At 48.8% G+C, this 13,540-nt stretch overlaps 1 protein-coding gene across 1 annotated transcript in view; it reads left to right on the forward strand.

The window, feature by feature from the left end:
- Positions 1-13,540, forward strand: part of PSD2 (pleckstrin and Sec7 domain containing 2) — a 90,572-nt gene continuing 77,032 nt past the window's right edge. The window contains exon 1 of the mRNA XM_014959670.1: positions 1-113. The gene's annotated coding sequence lies outside the window, so the exon portion shown is untranslated. The remainder of the gene's footprint in view (positions 114-13,540) is intronic.

The raw sequence follows: 13,540 nt of genomic DNA on the forward strand, positions 1-13,540 counted from the left end.
ATACCGAGGCCGGCCCCCGGGTCTCCCGGGGGATGCACCGGACGGAGCCGGAGCGGCTTCCCCATGGCCGGAACCCGGCACGGGGGGGACGAGGAAGCGGACAGGGTGCGGAGGTACGGGGGAGTCGGGGGTAGGCATCTCCGGGAGTGGGCAACGGGCACGGAGGCTCGGAGGAGGAGGGCGGAGGGACCGGTGCTCCCCTTCCCCCGGGGCTCCCGTGCCGGAGGAGTGGGGATGCTCCTGGGTCTGTGCAGGAGGGATGCGGTGTCTCAGGGCTGCGGCACCCCCCGTTTCATCAGAAGGGTGCAGGATATTATACGGATACGGAATATATGCTCCTTTTTCGGATTAAATGAGGGTGGCCTGTCCACTTATTCCTAGCCGGCAGCTGGAGTCTGCCAAGTGATGCGTCGTGTTGTAGTAATTATCAGAAGATCCGGATTTGTCCCACCTTGTACCCCACGCCCCTTTATTAAAAACAGGCATAATCAGGTCATACAAGTCCGAATAGTTGGCAAGATACGAACTGTGTTAAGAACTTAATTTAGAATTCATGATTTGTAATTATAGACCTTAATTCAGATGGCACACTGTATATCAAGTCCGATTAAATACCTGAATGCAATTCTTAGTACAAGTACATAGAATTACTGCTTTAGATGTTCCAGCTCCTAAAAAAGTCCTCATCCCTCTTTCTGTAACATTTTTAGGGCTTTGCATGCATGCCTCTCTGTAAGCCGAGCAGTGCCCCAAGCTGGTGTGACCACCCCCAGGGAACACCATCCTCTTACACGTGGTGTTGCATGAAGTGATGCGCTGACTTAGAAGGCGGCTGTCCTCTGAGAGCCTCCAGGAAGGAGTACTGTGGGATTAAGCTTCTGTTCAAGTGGTGTCATGCTATCTTAAAGGGATGCAATGCTTCTCAAGCTGTTCAGGGGAAGATTTGATGTACGGGTTTTGTAGGCCTGGTAGACGGTTTGCTGCAAGGATTTTTGTGCTCTCACGTTCCTGGACAGCTGCTTCCTTCTCCAGTGTCTCTCCAGCTTTCTTCTGTGAATGGCGCAAGCTCAACTGGGTGGAAAAAACATCCTTTCCACCACCATCCAGTGGTGTATTAAGGCATGAGTGAGAGAAGCAGCATTCCTGCCAGGCTCCAAGCAGCATTCTTTTGGTCAGACATGGGTGAGAAGCATTGCTGTAATTTCCCCACATAGAGGCAAGGCTGAAAGCAGAATTAAAAAGGTGTGACATGGGCAACCCCATTCAAGCTGTCTTGCAGGTCAGCTTGGTCTGATGGACAAGAATTGCACTGTGAAAGTTTCAGGCCTTTCTTGGCAAGCAAAGTTAGTAGCCTCTTGGCAAAGTTGCCAGTACAGAATGCTGTTTCTGTGGGATGGGAAGCTCTTGCTATGACGAGCAGTCTTCTAGTGCTATTAAATGTCTTCAGCCTCAAGTTCATTGTCAGTCCCTCTGGGTAGTGCTCATAGGAGGAAACCTTGCTTTTTGATTAGAGTTGAGTGCATCTGATTTCACCTCTTTGTTGACATTCTTTGGGGGAGATTGAGGGCAAGTTCAAGGGTATCAGAGTATTTGATAAACTAGGTTGCTTTTCTGAATTTTTTTTTTTATTAAAATAGAGGTAAATGTTTATCACATCTTCAGAACAAAGTTCTTGTTTGTGGATTTCAGGTTATTCCTTAGTTAGAAATGTTTTTGTGTAGGATGAAAGACACTCTGGAGTAAAAAATCATTGTCCCAAAATGAGTACTTCTAGTTCTTTCTGCCTGCCAAAAATCGGCATCAGTATGGTAGGAAAAGGGCAGAAATGGTTTCTGGGTTAAGTGTGAGGAAGGTGGCGGTTCTGGGGTTGTTGCCTGGGCTGGCAGAGGTGGTGTGTGACAGGGTGAACAGCCAGCTTGTGCACCTACAATCAGCTTCTGCAGCTCAGAGCTGGCTTCAGCCTGCACCCTGCTGTTGGGAAACCGAATTTCACTGTTGTGATGTCATAGGCATTGTCCCGCCCATCACCATTGCTGGCACCGCAAATGGTACTCACGCAGCCCTTGGGTGCAGATGGTGTTTCCTGTCAGCCCTGGGCTTTCCCTGTCCAGCAGCATCACTCACCGTCCCGGGCTGCTCTCACTGGGGAATGACCATGTCATCTGCTCCAGCACAGGGCAGGCAGGCCACCCTTCTGCTTTGCTGCAGCCTGAATCTGCCCTGCCTGATCCATAAAGGTAATGACTCCTTCCTTCTGGCCCAAATGGCTTTCCTCTCCTGAAGACAAGTGCGAGCGAGCAGCCACAGTAACAGCCCTAGCAAAGACTAGAGGGATTTTCTCTACCTCTCAGCTTCATCCTAGGCTGGCGTACAAACTCCCCTAGCCCAGACTGAGTGGCTGAGCAGCTGAATGCTGGTAGTTAAAAGGCCTTTGTGGATAAGTGATGGTTTTAAGGTTAAAAGGAAGCTGATAGAGGGATAGTTGCCAAACAGTCTTGATGGCTTTTCTCAGGGTGGGCTCAGCTGTCAGGTTAGACCAGGAACACTCACTGAAGTCTAGGGTCTGCTGAGGGGGCTGCTATGGTTCACACCTAAGTTCATGGCTGCCCCAGATTGCTTTTTGCAAGTCTGAGTTTAAGAAAACAAACCACACCAGCAGGGAGACCTTTTCTGGAGGGGTTTCTTAAAGCTTTCTGCAAAGGGACCTGGGACCTGAAAGGTTTCCTACTGCCTCCTTTGACAGCAGCAACAGCAAGGAACAGGATTTTGAATGGTGTCCTGAGACCTAGTGCTCTGGGTTTCCGTTCCAGCACAGGGTCCTAAGCCAAGAAAACTGCCTGTCCTGCCAAGGCCGGGTAGGAAACTGGGCCCTGGAGCTGCCAGTCAGTGGCGCGGCATTAACTCCTCTCTGCAAACAGTGGTGAGGCTCCTTTGATGAGCATGCTATCTGTGGCATTTACTTTTGTGTTTCTTTTTGAAAGACCCATCACACCTGGCTTAGCTGCAGCCTGCTGGCTGGCTCGTGGGCTGCAGAGCTTTTGAAGATGCTAATACAAGCTCAGTGATGATCCTTAATTGCTTCTTTATCATGTACTCTCTGGGGGAAAGGCACTGAGGTATAAGGAGTCGAGCAGAGCTAGGTGGGCTCGAGCCAGTGGAGGGGATGGCCTCAGCAGGAGAGACCCTCAAAGCGATTTACAGGTATTAGACTTGTTCTGGCACTTCAGCCGTCAGATATATCAGGAATCTTCTTAGTTTTCTCTCTTGGTGATCGTTTCTTCATGGTTTAGCAGATCAGGAAGAAGGGATCAGCTCTCAGGTTTGGGTATGCATAACCCCCAGGCTCCTGGGGGCAGGAAATTGCTTCTGGTAGGCAGGTAGACTGGCTGTCAGCAGCAAGTCTAGCAGTCATCTCAGGGAGACCATCTCTTTGAGAGAAGCTCTACTTTGATTGGGGACTGCTTGTCCCAGCTGCTTGCTTGAACATACTACATGTCTGTGCTTTAGCTCTCTCCCATCAGGTTAGACGTGTGCATAGATGCCTCCTCTGTATTTGCTTCTCCTTCTGTGTTGACCAGATGTCCTACTCTTTAGTGATGTTGTCCTACTTTCAAGTAGGTTAATCTATTTTTGCCTGGCCTGGAGTGTTTGACTGTCCTTTGTTGTGACTTTGCCTTTCTATGCGTCCTGCACCTGGTTTTCCCGTGGCAGAGATAGAATATCTGCAGATCCTGGTCCCATGTACAAGCCATTTGCCTTTGCTCTGTTTCCTGGTGGAAGCATGTGGGACCTTGCATAGCAACCAGCCGTGCAGACAGGGTGCAGGCTTGGGGGCCCAGTGCACGGTTTTAAGCCTGCCTCCTTAAAGATGATGAGATGCTGAAGGTCCTCAGAGGGAAGGGTCAGGCTTTCAGCTTGCTTTAAGGGTCTGGATGCCCTTGTGCTGGCTGGAAGTCACATGGAGGTGGTTTTTCTTGTTTGCACGTCTAATCTTCAAAGGCATGTTGAAGTCTTGGAGCTTCAGGGAACCAATTTCCAACTCAACTTCTAATTCAAGCCTTCCTCTGAAAATACCTTGTCTTTGACTTGCTGGCCCCTGCTAATACTGATCTCCGGTTCTTCCTAACCAGTAGTTCATTTACCCTTTGTCTTTAGTTTGAAAACAGTAACTTCCTGTTCAAGCTAGCCATGACATGCTGAGGCCTGCAGGCCTGAAGGGTCTCTGAGTTACCCAAGGTGGACTCCAAGTGTCCTGGCATGGCTGCAAGGCTGCAGTTGTGGAAGAAAGCAAGGGAGCTGGACTCCCCGGCCAGTAGCCTGTGCTGTAGCAGGGCTGGGAGGGAACAGGCTGGAGCTGAAGGCCGATGAGCTTTGGACCAGTGCTGCAGTTTATTTATGGCCTGCTTAGCAATCTAAGGCCAGGCAGTGTGGGTTAAGTCATCTCCTGTCCTGGATTGACAGTACAGATCCAATTAGCCATGAAAGCCTCTAATTATTTGTCCCGAATTGCTCCTGTGGTAACCAAGGCTCTGTTATCTCCTCCTTTTGTCTGTGTCCCAGCTGGAAATGCCCCAGTGTCCCTGCATCTAGAGCAGCAAGTGTGATGTGTGAGCAGAGTCAGCACAACCTAATCAAAGGAGACAGACCCCGTGAGTTAATGAGGGGATGGACCTGCTTTGTTAACTTTGAGGAGTTCTCTAAGCCCCATCCTGAGAGACAAAGGTCTGAGATTACACGTGGCTTAGATAAGGCTCATGTGATGAATTACTGTAGTGCGAGAGCTGGATGGAGGGGCTGCGGAACATGGGGAAGGAGGGGGGTGGCTGTCAGAAAGGATTTGAAAGCAGAAGATCCTTCATATCTGTGCAAGGCAGGCACGTCCCTCGCTGAGTGCAAAGTCTATCCCCAGACCAGGTCACTTGTTCCTGTGTGTCATTCCTCCCTTTGAAGCCATACTGCCAGGAGGGTGCTCAGGGGTCAGAGACAGCAAACACTTCCCTTGCTCTGCCTGTTCTCTGCTGCTCTTGTCACTGTGGCTCTCCAGAAGGGTTCCTGATCTGTGTGAATGGCCTGTTTTCCTCTGGCCACAGTGCTTCAGCCTCCAGCCCTTCTTGCTGCTCATCTGTGCCCAGTTCATCAATGACCCAGTGCAGCGGGAGCTGCCTCAGGCAGACTGTAGCACATCAAACCGAGGGAGGTGACCATCCCAGGGAAATGACCCGAGTTCTCTGGGACAGAAGCTGGGTCTCGACAGCTTGGCCAACCCAACCGCACTGTTGGTGATTGGCAGCTGAGAGGGAAGCCACCAGCACGAGGCAGGCTTACACGATCAAGGTCCAAGGACTTCTTGTTTTCCAGGTATGTGTGCTAAGTTACAGCTGTGGATTCTCAACTACAAAACTATTTTAAGGTGAATAAAGCTTTGCAGGGCACTTATCACATCCTCCTGCTCGTTCTGGGGGCTCATTGTGCAAAAGAGGAGTCTCCGCTATCTGCAAGAAAAAATGTGTTATTTATGTTCTTAGTAACCTTAACTCTGACCTAAAATGACAGTGAATAGCTCTCAGATGAGAAAGGGCATCCAGTCTTGGTTTTAAGGCAAAATTTTACACAAATAATATTCAGCTCCTGTGTGAGGGGTCAGCTGCGTGCTTCCACCATTGTTTCCAGGCCAAAGAGCCCCCCAAAAATGGTTTTTACATCATCATCTTGAGATGCTGCCTGAAGGCAAGCTGTGACTTTGCTCACCACATGCATGTTTTCTCTTTGTGTGGACATATGAGGCCAATCCTACAACAGACCCTGCTGGTGACATGACTGCCGCTGAGCCTGGGACAAAGGCCCACAGGGAGAATCAGCAAGGGTGCCCCCACCATGGGGGAGGCTGGGGGCTGTTCAGGGACATACCTGGTGGGACCCAGGTTGCTGGAGCACTGAATGTGTCTCTCCAACCTCCAGCTGAGGGACATTCAAATGGGACCTGTCTCTCCCAGGCCCAGTGCCCATCCACCAGGGCTAGGAAGCAGCTGACACATCCTTCAAGCCTCTTGGTGTCCTTCCCCTGCAGGCCAGAGGCACCTCTGCCAAGTTCAAACCAGAGAGCTTCCTCCGTATAAATGGGGACGAGGCGGGGGGGCCGAGGGCAGGGGCGGGCTGTTAACGTACAAAAACTGTTTCTTTCCTGCCTGCTTGGAAAGTGGAGCTATTGAATTTTAAGCAGCAAAGACAAAACTCTGCTGAAGAGGCCTCTTCTGTGCTTGCTTGGTGAAATCACTGATCACATTGGTGGAGGGGTCCAGGAAGATGCCAGGCTTGGCCTTATTAATGACTCTGTTGTTGTCTGCTCTAGTTTGCTGGTCTTCACCCTGGGAGACGGTTTGCCAAAGCAGCAATGATTTTCCCCAGAGAAGTTTCCTTGCGAGCTGCCCCCCTTGGTGGGGGCTGTTCCTCTGTGTGGCTGAGCTTCACAGTGCCAGCTCTGGGGCCCACCCGTGGAGTGGCACTGGACTTAGGAGCTGACCTGCAGTGCTCTGGGGCCCTCCTTTATGGCCCCAAAAGCCTGAACTCGCAGGTGGGGGGGGGCAGAGGTGAGAGGAGACAGAGGGTCTGTTTTACCAGGAGCTTTTCCCCCCTGGCTTTTAAGGGTGCCCAGCCTTGCAGCTCAGTACCCCAAGGAAAGGCACCTGCTTCTCCTGCTGGGGTCTCTGCTGTCTCAAACAGCATTGATTCGCCTGGGCTGAGGGCACAGTAGCAGCTTGACTGATGTTTTTCATCCAGTACTTTGGCTATCCAGCAAAGCAGCCATGCAGTTGCTCCGCCCTGCACACCTCCTGTTTCCCACCCCAAGCTCAGAGCATCAGACCCTTTTGCCTGCGTTTTTCTCCTTGAACCACTTAGTTTTAAAATAGAGCAATTATCTTTCTTCATAAAGGAGCTTGTTCTCTTCAATCTAGGGCAGTTTGACAGTGCAGCAGCCTGCACAGCTCTCCCTGGGAGCACAGCTGTGTTCCCAGCATGGGTACCTGGCATGGCTGTGCTTGGCAGCAAGGAGGGTCACATCTGTGGCTTAGGATGAGGTTTGGTCAGTGTCTCAGGGTCTGAGAAATGAACATTACTGGGGCCGAGCGGTGTGAGTCCTTGGTCCCCAGTCCTTTCTTTGTAACCTCACACATGTCAGAGCAGGCTTGGCTTCTTGGCAGCAAGGCCAAGACATGAATGATCCCAATGCCAAATTCTGTCAGGTTTCACAGCCCCATGGCCAAGCCCTGAGGGATCTCCAGATGGAGACACTTACGTTGTCCTTGGGTCTGTGTGATAAGAAAACACAGATAATCGGACTTTCACCTACGTCTATATCAACAAGTGATAAATCTGCAAGGCTGGCAGGAGCTTTGAGAGGTGTCCTCATCCACACTCCTGCCTGAAGATTGGACCAGTTCTTACGTAGGTCCTTGCCAACAGAGGCTTCTCCAACCTGCTCCTAAAATCCCTTCCCGTGATCCCTGTTTCTTTTACAAAATGGAGAGTTGACTGTGATTTGGGGTACAGAACTGCTTCTGGGATTAAATGCTCGATATCTAAGAGGTCCTTTACATAAGCTAGTTCTGTAGTGCTGTAGTGATGAGTTCAGCAATGGAGCACATTCTGCTATCTTCAGCTGCAGCACCAGCAGTGATGGGAAGGGTTTACATTTCCACGTCATGTAGATCACCCAGTCTCCTCTATCTTGGGATCCTTCTGCTGTCTCACAAGTTTACTCCAGCTGTTGTTTAATTAAAAAATAAGCAGACAGATATTCGCAAGGAAAATGAAGCTGTTTCGTTCTTTATGTATCCTTGATGCTCTCCTGACATCTTGTCTGGGGACAACAGCTCTAAGTCATGAATTTGAATTGTTGTCTTGCAAAACCAATTGTTTTAATTGAGAACAAAGCCATGAAATAGCGAATGTCCCATGCCAATCTGACTGGCCATGGTCTTAGGAAAATGCCTTCTTTCCCCTTTTGCGTTGCCCGATAGGCTGTGAGGTTCAAATGATGTGGCTGTAGTTCACATTCAGTTCATCTTTTGAGTGACTGCATACAGCTTTGGGTACCTGTGTTAAGCCAACCTTGACACTAACCATAGCCCATGTTGTGCTGTGAAATATGGTCAGGATGGTCAAGAGAACCAAAGAAAAGTCTATATTTAATGCATCCAAGGTCACATGGAAGGGAAACTGGCTACTGATGATTTCTTGTGTAGTAGAGAAGAGCAACCTGACTAGAAGCTGGAGCCTAGGAATATAAGGAATATAAGGAATATAAGACCAGACTACTTGTCTTCTGGCTGAGATTTGTGTCCTTTCAGTCAAGTTGGAGCTATAACTTGCATTCTAGAAGTTAGGGACCAACAGAGGAATCCCAGACAAGCTCGGAGGTACCACTCAACACATCCATCTGGGCTTGACAAACCTTGAAATGCCAAGCCATGAGAGGAGACTGCGGGGGCCTCCATATTCCCTGCATCAGCAAAGCTTCTAGAAGCTGGGAACCTGCAGAGGAATCCCAGACGAAGTCTGAGGTACCACTCAGTATGTCCATCTTGGCTTGACAAACCTTGAGATGCTAAAGTATGGGAGGAGACTGTAGGGGTCTCTATATTCCCTGAGTCAGTAGAGCTTCTCCATCCAGTGACTTTGGATGAAGCATGGAAGGAAAAAATTAAAAGACAAGTTTTCCATGGTTGGAGGAGTTGAATCTCCTCAATTAAAGCATTGTAAAGCACTGTGATCACCAAGCCCACCCCAAATGGCTGTCTTAAGCCAAGATCAGGATCTCTTCTGGGTGGGAACCCAAGATTGCCTGATACACAAGGCCCAAGCTTCCACAGACATCCTCTCAGTGGATCAGCTGGGTCAGGATTTAAGGCATGGCCCAGCTGAGGAAGAGTTACCCCAGGGGAACTGGATAAACCAGGACACGACTTCGTTGCTTTAGATTTGCCCCACAGGAGTGCTAAGCTTTCACCCCCAGATCATAGACCCCTCAGACACTCTCAGGGTTCAACCTACCACCTTTGTACACTGAATTACTCCACTGCTATGGAGCAAGTGCAGTAGTACAGGTCTAGTCAGGGCTTTGCTAATGCCTGGAGGCAGGCTAGTGTCCGTCTTTTACTTGGCCTCTGCCATCTATGGCATCTTTAATGAAGGCAGAGCAGAGTTCATGGATTAAGCTCCACTACATTCCTACACTGGGTAAACTCAGTGATACTGTGTATTTTTCATACTGGAAATTGAGATTTGCAGGGATTAAGTGAGTTGGTGAAGGAAGTCAGAACCATGGGAAGGGATAGGAGAACAACACAGGAAAGCTGTAAAGTTGTGATTTTAATTTGTTGCACTGTACCTTAAGAACACCGCCATTGCTGGAGCTACCCACCCCAGCTGTTGATCTAATGGGAGCTGCTGGAGATTTGCAAGTAGAAAAGCTTTAAACAAGGGACAATGTGGATTAAACCTGACATCCCATCAGATTCTCCTTCTCTTGGTCCCTGATCTACCAATAGGCACCTCTTCCGTTTTGCATATAACATGACCTATTGTATAAATATTTAGTCATCCTGTTGGGAACATTAATTATAAATAGCAACGAAGCTTTTGAAAGCTGCCTGTAAGTCTGGGCACCCAATTTCCATTAATTTTAATGAGGACCAGACATCCAAATCCCATTCGGTGGCTTTGAGCCTCTCAGGCAGGAAGCTTCATCTGACACACCTCCCCCCTTCTCCCCATTCTGCAATTTAAGAGTGAGATTTGCAAATACCTTACAAATCCTGCAGATTCCTGAGTCGCCCTTGTGCTGTGCCATTGTTCTCTGCTGAGGATGGTTGGCTGGTAGCTTCAGAAGTATTTTTAATAAGTTCATTTAATCCATCCTGTTCTTTTCCTCTGCACCCCTTCCACTCCTCCCCGCCCCCCCTCAGCACTTTGAAACAGTGATGCCTGAATGAACCCCTGCCCGTGTGGTTTTTGACGGAGAAGCTTTGATGCTTGAAAATGACAGCTGCGCCGAGCAGATCTGAAATGAATGATTGAATTATCTGACTGATTAAAACTGTGCTGTGGCTTGGAAGATCTGACGGCAAGTGTTCACTTAGGCAACGGACATGAAAGAGAGTGCATGTGCACATAGGGTTTGTGTTTGTGTGTGCATTGAAAAAAAACCTGACAGTGAAATGCAACAAACACCCAGCACTGCTTGGAGCAGCAGCTTCTTAAGCTCAGCATCCTTTCAAAAGCTCCAAATCTCCACGATACTCAGCACAAGTGTGGTTGTGCAGATAATGATTATTTAGACAGACGTCAGCAGTGGTTTAGGAAATGGAAATTGACTTAAAAGGTAGTGCAGGCTGGGGAGTTACTTAACTGCATCTCAGTCCCATACCCACCTGTGGCTGAGGAATGATAAACTCTCATGTTGAAAACATGGTTCCCATCCTCTGTGCTACAGGCGTGCTTATGGTGTGGCCTGGCCCCAGGGATGCCAGGTCTATGGAACATGCCCTGTGATTGAGAGTTTTGAAAAACCTGAGCCCCGGTGAGGTTATGTATAAATGGCTGGAAGGATGGAGAAAAGAAGCTTGATTATGGCTGTGCCCTTGATGCCATCAGTGATGGCAACAGCAGATGTGTTAATGCATGAGGGACAGTAACCCTTTCCCGACCCATCTCAGTTTCCTTCCCAGTCCCCACCTAGTCAATTGTCCCTTCCTGATGCCTCACAGAAATTCGGCTCTGCTAGAACATAAGCAAAATACCTGGAAGTGGAATGAAAAAAAAGATTTGAAAAAAATGTTTCTTTGCAAATGAATTTTTTGACATAAATATTTTGTCAGCTCAACCATTTCACAGCTTCCTGCGGGAGTTTCACACAGGGAAAAAAATCAGGCCATAAAGGTTACAATTGTAGTTCTTCATCGTGAATGGTCTTGTTCTGATAGTTAACTAAAATTGATTTTTTCCTGAATTGTTTAACTGCTCTGCATCTCCCCACCTACAGAAGATCACTATCTTCCTCTGACTCCTAGCTCAAAAGAGTTGGGCAATAACTAATTGCTTTATCAGAAATAGTTTTAGTTTAGTCTCTCAGTTCAGCTAGTGAATAATTGATTCTTTGCCCTTTCCAGTGCCAATAGCTGCAGTGGTGTTAGGTGTCCGTAATGGCTTCAGCCATGCAGTTTTGTGCTCCCTGTCCCAGTTCCAGTGGTTATTGCACCAAGATTAAATGCTACAGCTACCATAGTCCTAAGGGCACACATAGCTAATGGTAATTTAGTGGCATCTGTGTTGTCTCCCCATCAGCGTCCCAAAATGTTCCTCTTACTTGAATCCACTTCAGCAACCCAGAAACACTCAGAGCAGAGTAGATGCTGAGATCCTCCTTGCTAAATTTCATGTAGCTGCAAGCCTCATCATTGCTAATTGTCCCCAACACCTTCCCAGATGTGGGAGCCCCATGCAATCCGGGATTCTGTTCCCTGTATCTTCCAGCCAGGTCCTATATCTTGAGCTTAAATGAAACATCAGATCATTTAAATGTCCCTTTCCATCATCTGAAAAACTTACATTTATAGACAATATAATGTATCATTATTCATCATTCCAAAATTTTTTATCCTCCTTCCCCTATCCCAAGTCTTTGAAAATCAGTGCCAGAGCCCCTGGGTTGCATCCAGACCAACAATCTCCATGTGAGGGTAGATGACTTGGTCAGCATCCATGGTTAGAGAGGCACTGCTCCCCTGATACATGGACAGTGTAACTTACCTTGGCCAGACTTTTCTGCCATCCTTGGTCACTACTTCTACAGGCTGAACAGTCCCCCACAGAATCACAGAATCACATGAGGTTGGAAGGGACCTCTGGAGATCATCTAGTCCAACCCCCTGCCAGAGCAGGTCCACCCAGAGCAGGTTGCACAGGAACATGTCCAGGGGGGTTTTGAATGTCTCCAGAGAAGGAGACTCCACCAACTCTCTGGGCAGCCTGTTCCAGTGCTCTCCCACCCTCAAAGTAAAGAAGTTCCACATGTTTAGATGGAAGTTCCTATGTTCAAGTTTGTGCCCGTTACCTCTTGTCCTGTCACTGGGCACCACTGAAAAAAGACCAGCCCCGTCCTCCTGACACCTACCCTTCAAGTATTTATAAGCATTGATAAGTTCCCCTCTCAACCTTCTCTTCTCCAGACTAAAAAGATTCAAGTCCCTCAGCCTTTCCCCATAAGAGAGATGTTCTAGGCTTTGTAGACCAGGGCCAGGCCTTTGTAGATCCAGGGCCAGGCCTCTCTTCCCACCACTGAAGCATCTTCTCTTTCCCTGTCTTGGGTTGTGTCAGGTAATGGCAAATTCTCCCTCCTCCATTCTCTGCCTCTTCATGTCAGTGAACCTATTCACAGGCAGCAAGGTTACTTCCTCCACCCAACTTCAAGCTGTGTCCAAGCCCCAAATGAGTATAAACTCTGATCAAAATCCTGTTCAGTATCCACTGCCATGCTGTGTCCAGGGCTGTCAGCCCAGCATGTGATACATCCCAAGAGGACCAAGAGCCCAGGCAGGCTGAGGTGGAATCACTGGAGTTTGGCAAGAGAACCTCCCCCCAGAGATGGCAGGACTCGACACAACCTGCCTGATGTGAGAAAGCATAAATTATGTCTCTCTGCAGCTGCTGCTCCCCAGCCTCCTCCCTGCATCGTCATCACAGGTGCCCAGCAGTCAGCTCTCACTCCTGTGCTCACAATGAGTCCAGATGAGTGTGTTTGTCTCTGGGTAGACTGTCTGCCCAGGGGCACTGTTTCATCCATGAGGTAGGATGTAGAGTCTGCTGTGACGGGCTGCGGGGATGCTCTGAAGGCAATCACAATATTCAGGGTGCTGGGGCTGGCAGGACCCCCTAGCAGAGGTGGACCTAGCAAATGCCTTTGGTTAAAGAAGGAAGGTGACTCCTATGAACCAGACTTGGCTTTCACAGCAAATTATAAGCTCTGTATAACTGTATGAACAAGATTATCGGTAGCACCTTTATATGCATCTGAGCTTGAAACACAGAGAAGAAAAGAGATTGTGCAGTCATCCCATACATCAATCCCACATACATGGGCATTAAACAGACATCGGAAATTCTCATTTCCAAAAATAAATTGTGCATCCTGGACAATACTGAGACAAGCTGACACAGGCCTGAATCACAGGACACCCTAGTTATTCAGGGCTGGCAGGACAGAGAGTTGGAGATGAGACCTTCATAGGAACCAAGAACGAAACTGTTGTGGGCACATGGAGAAAGCCGCTCTGCCTGGCACATCCCACATCTGGCTGCTGAAGACCACACTGGAGAGCTCAGTGAGCTGGGGAGGTGCCACTGCAGGGCTTGCTGGAGACGCAGCAGAGCTTTGCCTCCCCGGGATGTTACTGGGTGAAGCATCACTTAAGGGATACATATAGACAGCAGTGGTGGAGCTGTGGGCACCTCTAGAAGTTGCTTCCCTTTGGGTAAAGGGAGG

The sequence above is a fragment of the Calidris pugnax genome, unplaced genomic scaffold, assembly GCF_001431845.1.
Source record: "Calidris pugnax isolate Ruff unplaced genomic scaffold, ASM143184v1 scaffold418, whole genome shotgun sequence".
Classification (NCBI taxonomy): Eukaryota; Metazoa; Chordata; class Aves; order Charadriiformes; family Scolopacidae; genus Calidris; species Calidris pugnax.